General features: G+C 42.9%; 1 protein-coding gene across 2 annotated transcripts in view; it reads left to right on the top strand.

The window, feature by feature from the left end:
• LOC141994515 (C2 calcium-dependent domain-containing protein 4C-like) overlaps nucleotides 1-15,239 on the top strand; it is a 33,859-nt gene that overhangs the window by 5,027 nt on the left and 13,593 nt on the right. The gene's annotated exons all lie outside the window — the stretch shown is intronic.

Genomic DNA, 15,239 nt, shown 5'->3' with positions numbered 1-15,239 from the left:
TCCCTCTTCAGGGACCCTTCTCATGAGCAACTCCTTATGCAGGAGGTACAAACCCTCCTATCGGCAGTAGCTGTGGAGTAGGTTCCGCTGGAGCTCAGGGAAGGGGGGTTTTACTCCCGGCATTTCCTAATACCAAAAACAAAGTGGCGCCTCAGACCCATCTTGGACCTGTGCAATCTCAACAGGTTCATGAAAAAGCTAAAGTTTTGTATCGTCTCTTTGGCCACTATTATCCCTTCCCTGGATCCAGGAGATTGGTATGCTGCCCTTGACTTGAAGGATGCATATTTCCACATTTCCATAACCCCGCCCCACAGGCACTTCCTAAGGTTTGTAGTCAGGGGCACTCACTACCAATTCACAGTGCTACTGTTCAGCCTATCATCAGCACCTCAGGTGTTCACCAATGTATGTCGCTCATGGCCGCCTTTCTGCGAAAAAGGCAGATTCAGGTATTCCCATACCTCGATGACTGGCTAATCAAGGGCTGGTCCAGGACACAAGTAGATCAACAGGTCACCCTGATAAGATCCACCTTCAACGCATTGGGCCTCCTCCTAAACACTCAAAAGTCAATGCTCACCCCTACTCAAAGAATAGAGTTTATAGGGGCGGTGCTAGACTCGAGACAGGCCAGAGCGTTCCTGCCTCAGTCCTGTTTCCAGGCCATTCACAATGTCGTACAGAACCTCAGACAGTTACCTATAACCACAGTAAGAAGTTGCTTGAAACTCCTAGGACACATGGCATCTTGCACATATGTCGTGCAACACATGAGGCTCAGACTCAGACCTCTCCAGGTGTATCGACCGAGCAGGCACAGCCTAGACAAGGTACTTACCCTTCCACCACGGGTTCTCGAGTCTTTTCAGTGATGGCTCGACCCGCACTTGGTGTGTGCAGGGATCACCTTTTCCAAACCCCACCCCTTGCTATGTCTGACCAGTGATGCCTCTGTCATGGCGTGGGGAGCGGACCTCGGAGAGCACAGAACTCAGGGCCTCTGGTTTCTGGAGGAACTGCTGCTTCACATCAGTGTTGGGGAGCTCAGGGCATTCCGTCTGGCATTTGAGACCTTTTAGCCTCTCCTGGAGGGCAAATGCATATCAGTCCTGACAGAAAAATACAACAGTGATGTTTTTTATCAACAGACAGGGAGGAGCATGCTCCTCTCCCCTATGTCAGGAAGTCCTCAAGCTCTGGGAGTTCTGCATAGCACACTCGATACTCATGGAAGCATCCTATCTCCCCAGGTCTCAGAACGAGCTAGCAGACCACCTCAGCAGGTCTTTTCAAAATCAGGAGTGGTCTATTCATCTGGACGTAATAAGCAATATCTTCCAATGCTGGGGAGTTCCCCAGAACAATCTGTTTGCCACAGGGGGCAACAGGAAGTGCCTGCAATTCTGCTTCTTCCTGAACCACAGCCCGGGCTCATTGGCAGACGTGTTTCTTCTTCCATGGAAGGACTACCTCTTCTACACGTTCCCTCTGATTCTGCTAGTTCACAAGGTCCTTCTCAAGATCCGGAGCGACGGAATCTCGGTGATCCTGGTGGCACCAGCCTGGCCATGTCAGCATTGGTACACCATGCTACTGCAGCTTTCAGTGGATACTCCAATTACTCTGCTGTTAGTTCCAGACCTCATCACTCCACATCACAGTTGTCTCCAGCATCCCAATCTCAAATCTCACCACCTGACGGCTTGGAAGTTGCATGGTTAAACCTGCTAGAGCTCACATGCTCAGACCCCGTTAGGGAGGTCCTTTTGGGTAGCAGAAAACCATTCACCAGAGCTACTTACCTGGCCAAATGGAAAAGATTAGCAATTTGGTGCTTGCAGAGCCATATCCCTCCAACGTAATCGTTGGTTCCCTTTATCTTGGACTTTAACCCTTTATCTTCAACTGCTAAAGTTGAAACAGCAGGGCTTGTCTCACTCCTCGATGAAGGTTCACTTGGCCGCCATCTCAGGTTTTCACCCAGGAGAACATGGCCTCTCTATCTTCACTAATCATGTGGTGCGACGGTTCCTCAAAGGGTTGGACAGGCTGTATCCTCAAATCCAACAGCCCACCCCAGCTTCGGACCTTAACCTGGTACTCTTGAGGCTGATGGGGCCCCTGTTCAAGCCCCCCCAAAAAAGTACGGTTTTATTTATTATATCACTTTTGTTACCTCCCAAATTTCCCAAAATTTTATCAATGCTTCAGAAGTTTCACATTTTCTTATAGATTTTTTTTGAGGGGGGCAGTAGTGATGCTGTCAAAAAGAGTAAAGAAATTTTGTCAAGCTACATTGGGAAACAATATGCTACACACCGTCACAGTTATAGTACGATATTTCTGCATAGCCTGTGTGTTAGGGTACATTAGACTCAGCTTTTGCACAGCCCACTGGTAGGTATCAGATTCAGTAATACTGGTTATTTTTCCTCTGGGTATTATCCTCCATTCTCCTCTCCCTCTACTACACTTCTGTCAATTTATTTGATTTTCTTTTTGAAACATGCAGAGTTATTGAGTGTGAGGGAATGGTCAGGTTGTGTAAGACTCACAGCAACATGAGTTTGGGAAAGTATGAATGTAAATGAAATGCTTATCTGCTACACCCACATACACTTGATATAATGGCTTATACTTTCAGTAGTACTCCTAACTGCAAAGCTTCCTTTCATATACCCATGATTAGCTATGTGGTACAAATCTTGCCTTAGTTCCTTGAGTCCTTATTTGGACACAAGCACAGAACCACTGTCATATTTAAAAAGATTATTCAGATAGTGACTTCATATGCTGAAGGCATTATTTTATGCGATCTGAGAACAGTACAAAATATTTTCCCATTGTGTCCTAAATAAACTTTTCATCAAAGGCCGCAACAGAAAGTAGAAAGTATTACTCCTTAAAAAAGCATGATGCTTGTGCTTAATTAAGTAGATTATTGAATCAATCTTTTAAAAATTCAGATTAGTTAAGTTAATTGATGTTAAGAAAGAGATAAAAGGGCAGTGAGTGAGCTATATATGATCAAGAAACAAACATTATTTGAAAGATTTACAACAAAATTGTTTCTACAATACATTTAATATGTTACTGAATCATAATTAAGGCCATTCTTAATTCACAATATTGCGGAAATTGCGGCTTCCACCGCAATTTTGACAGTCATAGCCCCAGCCGCTGCTCTCAGCCCTGGGTGGCCACTCTCAGCCGCAGCTGGCCAACAGTCGGAGTCCCCACTCTCAGCCCCAGGCTGCCAACAGCAGAAAAATCACAGAAAAGTAATTAACCTGATTACCTCAAATAACAAGGTCCATTATTAGTTTTCCACAATTTTCCATGGCTTGTCCACAACTCAGTCGCAATTTTTTGACAATCATCCCGTGATTTAAATAAGGCCTTAATCATAATCATATGTTTTTTATATATCTAGAAGCTATGATGCAGCTCTCATAGGCACAATATCAGAGTTGTGCAAAGGGCAGATGTTAAACTGGTAGCAGTTTCCAGAGTTACTGTTCCAGTGTTCCAAAGGCATAGAATGGTTAGATTAATATGAAGGGATGCATTGGAAAGCAAGTCCTCATGTCTCATTTCACTTGAAGTTGCTACATCCTTCCTTAAGTGCAAAAAGGGCATGGTCCTGTCCATCCACACTGCTTTTGAGATAGTCACAGCCTCCTGGTGGAGCTAGCTATCAGAAATGTTTCAACTTGGGAAACAAGCACCAGGACTTTAGCTGTCACATGTAATTTATCACACTGGCTAAAGGGGAAAGTACCATACCTCTTTCTCTCAACCTCATATGTCCTGCACAGGACAAGTCAACATCTGGTTAATTTACAAATACTTAAGCAGTCAACAAGTCAACTGTGGTTAATTTACAAATACTTAAGCAGATGACAGCCATCTTTCATCTTGATCTATATATGTTCCTTTTACAGCCACTAGACAGAGCATATATTGACTCCTGCTATGTGACAGGAATAAATGAAGTCTATTTTCTAAACCACTTCTTTTGCACGAGACCTTTTCTTATATGTTTGTGTAGCTTCTAAAAGTGTACCAGGTCAAAATATATGAATAGCCCCTGGTGGCATGTGACCTGTTAGAGATGAGTAAGAGGTGACCATCTCAATTCCAGATTTTTCTGCAAGTCAGTAATATTGTCGGGAAACTAGAGGGTAAAGTACTGCTACATGTGACATATCCACAGGTACTGAGATCAGTAGTCTACTCCAGCGTGATCATTGGGACTAAAACCAGTTATGCCAAGTCATTCCAGAATTTTAAGAGTACTGTGATCCATGGAGGAACAGCACTTGGAAAGCCACACATTCTCTTTACAAGAAGCCCGCTCTCAGAAAAGACAAATGAGTATTAGCAATATGTTGTGCTGCAGCACAAAGGTGAATACCAGGGGCCAAGATCTGGCCCTGTAGCCTTAATTATAACATCATCTGATACTATTGTAATGAGGAATTTACACCACAGGTTTATCAGTAGATTGTTGGCATAAAAATGTCCACACTATTTATTAGGGTCTGAGGAATGCTTCAAAGGAGGGTTGTTTGGTTGCTTGGTTTGTTTTGTTTTAGTTAGTTGGTTAACAGCTTTATTTAAAATCTCAAAAGACAACTAAGGTTAAGATGAGGGGGGAAACCCATACATTTCAGGTGTGCCATGCCACAAAATTGCTGTACGACTCCACAGTACAGCACCCCTGGAAGATAATGCTGTTGTTAGCTGGTGAACAATGCCTGTGCTGTTGTTGATTTCTACTGATTGAAATAGTCTTCTGCCCCAATAATTAGGAACAATATGGTAGGGAGAGATGGGGCATTAAGGAAGGACGTTGAAGTCACAATGAGATGTAATCTTATTTCCTCCTTTACTCCTAGAATCTTGGACAAGACTGACTTGGAAGGTTGAGTCACTGTTCTAGAAACTGGCCAAAGAAAAACAAATGACCGTGTCAGAGCTGCAGAGCCACTTGGCATTGCTGCAGCAGAGAGAGATATGAAGCTTAAATTAGATGGCACAGAAAACAGATCAGGGAAAAAGAATGTTAGTGTGACGGGTTTGGTCACAGAGACCCCCTTGGAACTGTCACCTGACATGCTGGAATTACCTTTGAGCCCGTTTTCCCTGCCAGCTTGGGACTCCAGAACCCTGCCTTGTTGAGCCAAACACACTAGCCTGCTGCAACACAGACCCATGTCTGGTCCACGCCCCCAAAGCTGCAGACTTTAACCAAAAACTGCTCAGCACGCAGACAACCAGTTCCCAATGGGATCCAAACCCAAATAAATCCGTTTTACTCTGTATAAAGCTTATACAGGGTAAACTCATAAATTGTCTGCCCTCTATAACACTGATAGAGAGATATGCACAGCTGTTTGCGCCCCCAGGTATTAACCACTTACTCCGGGTTCATTAATAAACAAAAGTGATTTTATTAAGAATAAAAAGTAGGATTTAAGTGGTTTCAAGTAGTAACAGACAGAACAAAGTAAGTCATCAAGCAAAATAAAGCAAAAACACACAAGTCTAAGCCTAATACATTGAGAAACTGATTACAGGTTGTGACAAAGTTCCTGCTCTACCTTGGTGGGTCTTGTGCTTATTGGTGGATTTGCTCGCCTTGGAGCTTCACAGCAGCCCTCAGCTTGGCCGCTTTTCTGAATTCACAGTCCAGGTCGACGACTCCTGTGTCTGACCAGGAGTTGGGAGGATTTGGGGGGAACCCGGGCCCGCCCTCTACTCCGGGTTCCAGCCAAGGGCCCTGTGGAATGCAGCTGTCTAGAGTGCCTCCTGGAACAGCTGTGCAACAGCTACAACTCCCTCGGCTACTTCCCCATGGCCTCCTCCCAACACCTTCTTTATTCTCACCATAGGACCTTCCTCCTGGTGTCCGATAATGTTTGTACACCTCGGTCCTCCAACAGTCCACGTTCTCACTCTCAGCTCCTAGTGCCTCTTGCTTCCAGCTCCTCATACACACACCACAAACTGAAGTGAGCTCCTTTTTAAAACCCAGGTGCCCTGATTAGCCTGCCTTAATTGATTCTAGCAGCTTCTTGATTGGCTGCAGGTGTTCTAATCAGCCTGTCTTAATTGTTTCCAGAAGGTTCCTGATTGTTCTGGAACCTTCTCTATTACCTTACCCAGAGAAAAGGGACCTACTGAGCCTGGGGCTAATATATCTGCCTTCTATTACTCTCCTGTAGCCATCTGGCCCGACCCTGTCACAAGGTGAAATCTCACCCTCCAAGATGTTCCAATAAGCTTCTTTCACAGACTCGACTCCTTCCTAGTCTGGGCCCAATCCTTTCCCCTGGTACAGTCCTTGTTAGTTTCAGCAGACATCTTAGGTGGAAACTAGGGGTTTTCTCATGACTGGCAGCAACCTTTGTTCTGTTTGGCACAAGGTGGGAATCTTTTGTCTCTCTGGGTCCCCATCCTTCCTTCTAAAAGGAAAAGCATCAGATTTAAGATGGATTCCAGTATCAGGTAACATGTTCACATGTCCTGTGAGACCCCAGCCTTCATTCTTCCAGGGCTGGCCCACATGCACCCAGAAAGGTTTGCAAGTAAACAGACCATTTACAACCAATTGTCCTAGTCAGTGGGAGCCGTCAAGCTTCCAAACCACCATTAATGGCCCACACTTTGCATACTTACAGTAGGACCTCGGAGTTATACTTCATATTCCTAGTTTCAGATACAAGAATGATACATTCACACAAATAGGATGAACACACTCAGTAGATTATAAGCTTTGTAATGATACCTTACAAGAGACTTTTTGCATAAAGCATATTCCAGTTACAGTATATTCACACTCATAAGCATATTTCCATAAAACATTATGGAGTGCATCGCCCATTAGAATTGAAAGGTTGCCTGAAAAAGCTGAAGGAGACAATCCAGTATTGTATGTCAGAACTTTAATTGCAGAGTTCTTAAATCTGAGTTTTTTGGAAGAAGTGAAAGTGAACAGAACACACAGGGGTGTTATTCCCTCCACTGGGGCCTCATATCAGACCAAGAGATCTGATTGTGAAATTTCTTCATTAAGAGCAAAACATATTGAAGTATGGGTAAAAAGCAGAGAGCATCCAGCACTTATACTGAAAAACCACAAACTGCATTTTTTTTCAGGCTTTCCTGGAAAGGGGCTGGGGAAAATTACAGCAGTACTCAGGAGGGCAGAAATCCACTACAAATGGGAATTCCCTTTTAAACTCTCATTCAGCTTCCAAAATTGGTATCATATAGTAAGACTTTAAACAAGGAAAAATATATTCTAGTCGCTTGGGATAGAAATCCAAATCTCAGACATACAGATGGATACTCCAGAGGTAGAAACTAATTATAAGCTGCTGAAAAAATATCTTGGCAGATGAGGAAATCCAACAAGAGGAGCGTGGGGGAGGGGTGGGGAAACAAACTCTGAAGAATGTACTGGCAGTGGCAGAAGTGAAGCTGAGCAAGAGGAATTCCTAATATCTGAGGAGTAACCTAACAATTAACTAGAAGGGACTTACTCAGAATCATCAGGAACTAATAGTTGAACATTAACTATGTAAATGTTGTAAAGGATTGGAGCCTATCTTATAGCACCCTCCTCCTACCAGACCAGGTTTTGCTCTTGCTGAGACAGCTCATTTCCTGGGGTAGTTCTGTCTCAGCTCTCTCACAGAATCCAGGAAAGCAGTTTCCAGCAGAGTTAGTTGTTTTTTTTATATGAAGTCTTCTTAACAAATCAAAACTTCAGACTCTTCCCTCAAAAGTCTATGCAGGCCAAGTAATCTCTTCTCCTAGTCTGTCCCTCACACCGGTGACTTCAGCAACCCAAAAATTCCTGGCTCTTGCCTCTGAGCCTCAGTAATAAAGGACTTCACATGATCATGGAGCATCTGACCATTTCAACATCTTCATTTCTGTGGTGGAGAGTTTACTGATTTCTAGCAGCTGGCCGGATTACCATTCTGTACATTAAAATGGGTTGAATTACAGTTTTATATTTGCTACCTTTTAACTGTATTGGCATCTTTTTGTCACAAAGAACTGGGGTTAGCTCCCAACATTTGCACCAAGCAGCTTTTGTATGATACCATCATCAGCCACCATTGATCCTAGGTATCTAAATTCTTTCACTCTTCTAAGCTCTCCATTCTTCCAGGAATGCCTTTTTTATCCTTTGTGATGAGTCTTCCTCCCACAAGTACCATAGCTTTGGTCTTAATAATGTTCCTTCTAAGTCCCGCCTGCTCAAAACTATGTTGCCACGGTTCAAAGTTGACTTGCTGCTCTCAGTCTTCCACACAGACCATTAAATCATTAGCAAACAGTGTGTTCCAAGTCCGCCCTCCCTTATCACATCCATGACAACCACAAACAAAAAGGGACCCCGATGCAGGTCAACAATTGCTGGAAATTTTCTACTGTAGCCGTATTAGTTTTGACTGTGGTAGTCGTTACATCATGCCAGACCTCCAGGAATAGCTGCCAAATAGTGCCAATTTTGAAGTGATTTGTCAGCTGGAAAGGGATTCAAATCATGAGCCAAGTGACTTGGAAGTTCCAAATCCATATATAGATGTCCTTCTGCTAGTAGAAAGTCACTAAGGAACATACTCAATAGTTGCATGCTCATCAAAGTAATTGACAGTGAAAGCTGAATGCCTATGCAAAATGAAATGCTGATTTAAGTCCAGTACCTGCACCTCTGTAGTGGTGATCTGGATCAGCCAGAACTTCTGTTAATAAGGGGGTGCTTCAGGTCCAAACGGGGAAAAGACATTAATAAAACCCTTATTAACTATTTCATGCTGTAACAGTCTTGGGTTTTGTATCAAGTTGTTGCTGGCTTACTCCCATTGCAACCACCATAAAAAATATTTTTAACCTTTTATTTAACTAAGAAGGAAAATAGCACATCTGAAACAAAGAATTGAATAAGTAACATTTTCCCTTAATTCCCTTCCCTTTAACTATATAAGAATCTTTGATGGTACTGAATGTTCTTTTGGCAAAAACAGAAGAAATTCAAGACCATCTTAACTAATTTTCTCTTGGTTGATGAAGAGAAGCTCAATCCTATTCCCTTTAAGGCAAAACAAGACATACACAGATGCAACAACAGAAAATACAGCTTCTGTCTTACGTTTTTTACTCACAGACTTGCTACGGAGAAACACAGGCAGCACGCATCATTTTATCAGACACTCTGAAAACTGGGAAACCTACCAGCATAGGGCTGCTGAAGACACTGCTTTTAGCTTCCTCTCTGCTCACAGGCTTACAGCAGTGTTGCAGAGGGGAAAATGTCTTGGCTGGTTATGCCAGATTCTTATTCGACAAAAGACAGCAAAAGGACATTAAGAAAGAGGAGAAATAAGGTGAGAGAAGAAAATAAGGGAGAGAATGATAGGAGTAACCAAAGGCTCTCAACCCAACAGTTTTTCAGATTATAGCCAAGGTGTGAGAATCTGCAAGTCTGCAACTTGGATCTGCTGGCACCTGGGCAGCTGCTGTGTCCACGGCACCACCACTGGAGAGCCCATGGATGTCCTGACTGGCAGAGCCTGATTGGCCCAGGCACACTATTTAAGGCCTAAGGAAAACATCTGGAGACTATCTGTGCAACTAGGCAGATCCCTGGCTTGCTGCTGCAAACAGACCCTGCTGTGCATTCCTGATCCCTTGCCTCATTCCTGATCCCAGTTCCTGGTCCTCATCCCTGCTTCTGATGTTTCACCTTGCCTCTCTTCCACTAACTCTACTTCATCTTAGAGACTAACCAATTTATTTTAGCATAAGCTTTCGTGAGCTACAGCTCAAGTGAGCTGTAGCTCACGAAAGCTTATGCTAAAATAAATTGGTTAATCTCTAAGGTGCCACAAGTACTCCTTTTCTTTTTGCGAATACAGACTAACACGGCTGTTACTCTGAAATCTACTTCATCTGACTCACTTGGCTCCACTCCATTGCAGTTCATCAACATCAACTCCATCATGATCCTACAGCATGACTCCAGGACAGATTGCTGCTTCTGTCCTTGACCCTCTTGACTGAACTCTGAGTATGTTCTCAGTCCCTTGCCCTCAGGCTCTGGCTTCGACCCCTGCCCCCCATAATTGGGGTCCTGACACTAAATAAGTGGGATGGTGACATCTTCTGGTTCCTTCTCAGTGGCCCTCATCTGGTTAGGGCAATTAAAGATCAGAAAAACTAAGGCCTAATGGTGTCATAGTAGATTGCAGGTTCCCAAGATAGACTGGGGGAGGCAGCCCTGGTAGTAAACCTCATTACTTCCAGTTCATCCATGTCACTGATCCCTTCTTTCGGCGTCCCACAAGATAATATCCAAAAGGAGGAAGCAAACTCATCCCATTAAAATTAACCAATCAAACCATATTTCAATTATTTCAACTATAAACATCTCCTATTTCTAGAATCTTTCATCTCACTGTTATGCCAACGTACGATTTATTATAAGCCTTGAAGATCTGTATCACAGTTCTTTAACAAGTCATTTTGTACCAATATTTCTGTTTCCAATGCTGCATATTTTATAAACAATTTAATACTGTGAAATGAGTTGTACATTTTTTTTTTTTACCTTAGACCGTAATACAGACCTTTGCACAGTGGTGCTTGCCCATGACTGATGCACCCACATATTGACTTATTGGGGCAGGAAAGGGACAAATGGAATACTGAAATGCTTGTTTCCAACATAGGTCGGCCTCTGTACACAGAGACAACTCATTCTTGCCTTTAAATCTGTGCTTTTACTTCCCAGGATTTTGGCAATAATTCTGGGCATGATATGATTTCCAAGATTTTGGAGAGGGCTCTTCCGCTGCTCCATCTGTGATTGTCAAAAGAAAACAAGTAATCAGAAGAGACCATCTTGCTAGCTGTTCCGCAGCAGTGCAGTTAGAGTTAAGTAGGAATCTTACTACTCACTAGTGTTCTTAACTGGAGATGGGCTCAAAGCGGAACTCCAGGCCTTACCACCAACAGCTATTGGGCAATTCATACCTGGAGCTCAACTTTGTGACTGAAGCCCTTCTGCCTTAGAAATCAGGGGATATTCTGATGAGCTGATTTCCTATGAACACTCTCTTCTGTGAAGCATCAATGCATGCTGGATCCAGGCTGGCTACTGATCACAACGTGTTAATGTGGAATACTGGATTCATCCCTTGAGAGTCATCAGGGAACATTTGTACAGTTGCACTGCTGAGAATGTCACCCACACTGTGTTGATAACTAGGGCAGAGTATTGAAAGTGAACAGAAAGAGAAAATAGGGAGGGACTTAAGAGAGCCTTTTAAGGGCATTCACATGGATAGAATAATTATAATTTTGTCCAAGGGAGAATGTGAAATGGGCAATTAGAGATCTAAGCAGCAAAACACTTGGAGCATGGAGGCTTAAATCCTTTGAGAAGGATTAACAGGAACATTATACCTTGTGGTTGATCTTGTTAAACGTGACTGCTAAACAGAGCAAATCCAGAACTGATGAAAGGCCTTTTGATTTAGCTACTTGAAAGATCATCAAATACTTTCAATTATGCCGCTTCAGTAGAACAGACAATTCTAAACCCTCTTTGAAAAGGGTGTTTCAAAAACATGATCCTGAAGATATGGCACAATCTGAACCATGGTGACATGCTCCAGGTGTTTGGGGTATGAATTAACATAACAGAGTCAACTGGAAATTAGTCAGTATATGAGAACAAAGTGATTTTGATAGTTCAGGGATAACCATAGCCTGTAAAAACAGATAGAAAATTCTCAGAAGCTGGTGAAGAATTAATAATGACTGTTATGTGTCCTAATATGAAGGAGCAAGTCACAGAGAAAGTCTAAGAAGATAGAATCAGAGACGACTGTGTTGAGCATTGTGTCCATAATAAGTGCATCAGTCATCAGAGAATTAGAATGTGAGAATTAATTTTAAGCAGACAGTAAAATGTACAGTCATCAATATCTGTTAGCCCAAGTACAGATTCTACCTCTCATGACAAAATTTTCTCTTGTAATCACTTGGATGATGGACCAGTCATCTATGGACATGAACACCATTGTGACCAGTATCCCCTAGATTAGGCTTTCTAAGTGATTCAGAAATGAGAGGTACTGATGGGGCTGTGTTTTGCGGCCAAGCATTAATTGAATAAGGAGAGCTGCTGAATGGGCACAGTCAGGGCAGGTTCAAGAGTCTGGGTTTCCTTTAGCTTCTGGCAATGCTTTCTTTCTGGAAGGATCACTGATTTGTCATTGGCTAAAATTTACTATAGAGACAGTTAAAGGCCTTTAAGTAAAAAAATAAAGATAAAAGCAGGATATGGCACAATTACAGCCTCCACGCTTGACTAGCAAAGTAAATGAATGATCAGCTGAACTTCAGGTTTTGTAAGTAGCCCAACAAAGGATGGCAAGATTCCATACGTCCCACGCATCACTCAACCTAAAGTGAAAAGGTGAATGATTTCTGTCTCTCCACAAAAGATCCTTCTTACTCAAGGCATTGATCAACTAGACAGTATCGCTATGGGGCAAGAAAGTGTTTCACCTAATAAAAAAAAGAACCACAACATTTTGGCAACTTTGCTCTAGCTTACTCTGAAACACACTCTTCTATGAAAGGTTCCTCTATTTTCCAAGGCTGACTGGAGTATGGGCAGTTGCCATATGGGGTACCATACTTGCTTATGGGTCATGCCAAATGCCGATTCCAGATGATCCAGCAGCTCCAGCTCCTTATCTATGTGCTTCATAGCACAATGCCCCTTTCTGATAGAGAAAGGCAGATTATTCAGGAGTGGCTAAAAACTCCCCAGATAAATCCTAAAAGCTGGCGTTATTCCAGAGAGCTAAGGCACCCTAGTGTTTTCTGAGATTATCTCTTGACAATGAATACCTGGCATGGCCATGGATACACATTACATAACTAAACAGGTATTAAGATTGATTCTCTTGTCACTTATGTTAATGTAAAACTGCAGTAACTCCATAACAATCAGTGACTACAGTATGTAAAATCAGTGAGAGAGAAGAATCATGCCCAGGTCAGGGAGTTTTACAGCAAGTATCCCAGCACTTCATGGTTCAGACCTTCTAGTGTTCATCAAGTTTGGGACTAAAGCAGACACTGATCATAGACTCATAGAAGATTAGGGTTGGAAGAGATCTCAGGAGGTCATCTAGTCCAACCCCCTGCTCAAAGCAGGACCAACCCCAACTGATTGGGAACCTTGGATCGGAAGAGACTAAGCCCACTGGGTAACTTTCACTGAACTCCCCCCATCCATGGCAAATCCTATTTTGTGGGTTTCTGAAGGGCTCCAGCAGCACCTGAACTGTGCAGTATGTTCAGGGTTTCTGACAGCACTGACATTTCAATAGCCTTATGTACCACAAGCTAATGTCAGACACCTTCCTCACTGCATGGGGAATCCTCATTCAGATTCTGACGCCTGTTACTTGTTGGTTGAGGCAGAAGAATAGCCAATGATATCACAAGTACTTTTGGGAAGTATACCATGGCCTAATTCCAGGGGATATCAGTTTTTCATAAGGCATAGTATATTTTAGAGTGATTGCCTTGTTGACATTGGGGCAAGTTAGCTCTCTGGAATAATGCCTGCTTCTTAGGATTTATCTGGGGAGTTTTAAGCCACTCCTGAATAATCTGCCTTTCTCTATCAGGGGCACTGTGCTAAGAAGCACATAGATAAGGTGGTGGAGCTGTTGGACCATCTGGAATCGGCATTTGGCATGACCCATAAGCAAATATGGTACCCCATATGGCAACTGCCCCAAACTCTGATCAGCCTTGGAAAATAGAGACACCATTCATAGAAGAGTGTGGTTCAGAGTGAACTGGAGCAAAGTTGCCAAAGTGTTCCACTGCAAATGTCCCTTGCACTGCAATCCCAACACTCCTTTTGGCAATTGCTGCCTGTGCCTATGCTGACCAGCAGTTACTTAGATAGAAAATATTAAAATGGTATTAAGTGGGTTTTTCTTTAAGTGGTTTTGAATTCAAGTCAGCAGCTGGATACTAAGTGGAAAGCCAACACAAATATAACCAGCCATCTCTCCTTCCACAATTTGGAAACTACTGGGCTAAATTCTGGACCTCTGGGGTGGCTATTCGTGTCATTTCTGTTTATATGTAGTTTTTTTGCACTGGCAACAGCAATGAAATTCTGTGCCGTATTGCAATTTAGCCTTCCCTCTGATACTAGTTCCATCAGTACCAGTCATCTTGCCATTTCTCTCCTCTTACCTTCCCTAGGCACTTCGATAATCCAATTACCATTCTTTGCAGGAAGCATCATCATTACTACATCCACTCCTTTTTACCATATTTCCTTTTATATTTGCTCTAGACATAGTCATACTGTCTTTTTAAAAAATGCAAGCAAATAAAAGCAAACCTAAACCAGTTACACAGGAGGGGGTGTGCACTGGCTCTGAATGAGGCTCTTACATTGTGTAGCTGCAGCAGTAGATGAACTGACCTGCATGTAAACTCACTGGAAGCCTGTCTGAGGGTGGGGCTTGCCGGTTGTTGCTGTGGCATATAACACATCATCTCGAGAGCGGCAATTGAGGATGTGTGCTGCCCGAAAGAGAGCAGGTCTCCACTGGTGATGGTCTACTTTGCTGACCACTTCTGTCAGCCTTTATAAAGCAGAACCAGTTGTTTAGCTGAATTGCAGCAGAACTACAGTTTGAACATCTACTGCAGCGTCCCGTCTCAGTGGCATTAGCAGGGACTGTCTCACTGCATTTAAAGAATTAGAGGTGGGTACTCCTTAAATTGTACCACATGCACCCATTCTAACAGCACATCAGAAATGTCATTCGACTAGTATGCTTTAAGATTCAAGTTACGTGTATTGGAAGTCAAGTAGGGTGTTTACTTCTTCTTATAAATTAAAAAGCCAAAAGCTTTTAAGTGGTGGCATTTGTTAAACGCCATTTAGCAGCAGCCAAGTGATTGCTGCCATTTTGGACAAAGAAAAGTCCTTCAACCAAGTTAGTGGTTCAGGAAAACTGACCTAAACTTGAGGCGCCTATCATGTCTCACCACTACAGAGGAAGGCTCCCTCATTAATTCTTTACATTTGTGATTTTGCTTCAATTCATTTAAAATCGCACTCAGGCTTCTTTTTTTTTTTTAAAGTCTCCTTCCCTAACTGT

Source organism: Natator depressus, chromosome 10 (assembly GCF_965152275.1).
Source record: "Natator depressus isolate rNatDep1 chromosome 10, rNatDep2.hap1, whole genome shotgun sequence".
In the NCBI taxonomy this organism is placed as follows: Eukaryota; Metazoa; Chordata; order Testudines; family Cheloniidae; genus Natator; species Natator depressus.
This window is presented reverse-complemented; position numbering and strand designations above follow the sequence as displayed.